The sequence below is a fragment of the Rutilus rutilus genome (assembly GCF_951802725.1).
Source record: "Rutilus rutilus genome assembly, chromosome: 25".
In the NCBI taxonomy this organism is placed as follows: Eukaryota; Metazoa; Chordata; class Actinopteri; order Cypriniformes; family Leuciscidae; genus Rutilus; species Rutilus rutilus.
In genome coordinates this window covers 29,702,955-29,705,454 of record NC_140229.1, presented here as the reverse complement: position 1 = coordinate 29,705,454, position 2,500 = coordinate 29,702,955, and positions in this window count along the sequence as shown.

Genomic DNA, 2,500 nt, shown 5'->3' with positions numbered 1-2,500 from the left:
ATGTTAAGCAGGGCAGAGGTGTAGCGGTTTTAATAAAGGAAAACAGTGGTGTAATATGTAAAAAAATATGCAATGATAAAGAAGGGAAATGTATGGCTATAGAAATGATTTTTGAGGGAAAAGCAGTAGTTGTGGTTAACGTTCATGCGCCAAATGAAGAGAATGAAAAGAAAGAGTATTTTAGTGTTTTACGAGAATTTTTAAAGAAATACAAAGAAGTTATTATGATGGGTGATTTTAATACTGTTTTTAGCAAATTTGAAATGGGTGAGGGAATGGTTTTTAAAAGTGACAAAGGAAGAAAAGAATTGAAATTATTAATGGAAGAAAACAACATGATTGATATATGGCGAGAAAGAAATGAAAAAATTAGAGAATATTCAAGGAGGCAATTAGTGGGGAATTTTATGTGCAAAACAAGAATTGATTTTATCTTATGTACAAGGAACGTGGAAGGTTTTATTTGTAATATTAAATATGAGGAATCAAGCCTAAGCGATCATAAACCAATTTTTATGCAATTAGACTGGAGTTCTGTGAAAAGAGGGCCAGGAGTATGGGTTTTAAACACAGAGATTTTAAAGAATGAAGATTATATTTTAAGTGTTAAAGGAATTATTGAAACGGAAAAGGAGAACGAAATGTACATTGAGGATAAAAGAATATGGTGGGAAAATACTAAATATTTAGTTAAAAAGTTTACAATAAAGTACTGCAAGTTAATAGAGAAAAGTAAGAGAAACAAGGAGAGAGAAATAAGAGAAAAATTGAAAAATGAATTAAATGAGAATGGAAAAGATATACAAAAAATAAAAGAATTAGAGGGAATACTGAAAGAAATGGAAGAGGAAAAATATGAAGGAGCAAGACTTAGAAGTAAAGCAAAATACACAGTGGAGGGCGAAAAATGTACAAAGTTTTTCTTTGATCTAGAAAAAAGAAGGGGGAAAGCGGAAATGATAAAAGAAATAAGAGGAAATAATGGAGTAGTTGTAGAAACAAATGAGGAGATATTAAAAGAAATAAAAACATACTATGAGAAATTGTTTAGTACAGAGGGGGTGAAAGAAGTAGAGAAACAGGAGTTACTGAAACAAATAAAAACAACAGTTGGAGAAGTTGACAAAAAAGAGTGTGATGAAGAGATAAAAGAAGAAGAGATAAAAAGAGCAATAAGTGAATTAAATAAAAAGAAAAGTCCAGGTATAGATGGTTTGGGGAGTGAATTTTATATAGTTTTAAAAGATTTTTTAACTAATATTTTAAAAGAAGTTTATGTAGATATTTTTAATAAAGGAGAACTGAATCAAAGAATGGGAATGGGTTTAATGAAGTTGATCTACAAGCGAAAAGGGGAGAAGATAGAGTTAAAGAACTACAGACCAATTACGATGCTTAATACTGATTTAAAGATTTTATCCAAAATTTTATCCAACAGATTAAAGGAAGTAATGCCGAGTATAATTAAAACTAACCAAGTGTACGGAGTAAAAGGAAGAGACATAGCAGATACAACAATTAGTATAAAAGATATAATAAGATACATACATGAAAAGAACAAAGATGGGTTTATAATCAGTTTAGATTTTGAGAAAGCATTTGACAGGGTAGAACATAGCTTTTTATTTGATGTTTTAAAGAGTTTTGGTTTCGGAGAGAATTTTATTAAATGGATTAGGATTTTATATAAAGGTGCAGTAACAAAAATTAAATGTAATGGTTTTTTAACAGAGTGTTTTAAATTAACCAGATCAATAAGACAAGGATGTCCGCTGTCAGCTCTTTTATATTCTCTAGTTGCGGAACCATTGGGACTCACTGTAAAACAAGAGGAGGGAATAAAAGGGATACGCATTGAGGGAGAAGAGAATAAAATCTTTCAATATGCGGATGATACAACGTTATTGGTAAAAGATCTGGGGAGTGTAAAAAAAGCAATGCAAATCATACAAAAGTTTTGTAGGGGATCAGGAGCTAAAGTAAATGAGGATAAAACGGTATATATGAGATTTGGAGGGACGACAATTTTAACAGAGCATTTTAGTTTTAAGGAGACAAAAGAAATAAAGATTTTAGGTGTTTTAATGGGGAAGGACGAGAAGAAAGCAGAAGGAGCTATGTGGGAGGAAATTTTAGGAGGAATTGAAAGAAGATTGACTTTTTGGAAAATGAGAACATTAACTTTGAAGGGGAAGGTTTTAGTTCTGAATGTTTTAATGATTTCTAAACTATGGTATATCTTATACACGTCATCTATGCCATTGTGGGCAGAAAAAAGGCTGAAAAAATGTTTTTTAGAGTTTTTATGGGAAGGGAAGCCGCCAAGAATAGCATATAATACTTTAATAGGAGCAGTGGGGAACGGAGGACTAGGATTAATGGATGCGGAACAAAGAAAAAACAGCTTAAGAGTGAAAATGATAAAAAAATACTTGGATGAAGAAAATAAAGCGGCATGGAAAAGAACAATGGGTTTTTTTTTAAGTAAGTGTAGTAATTT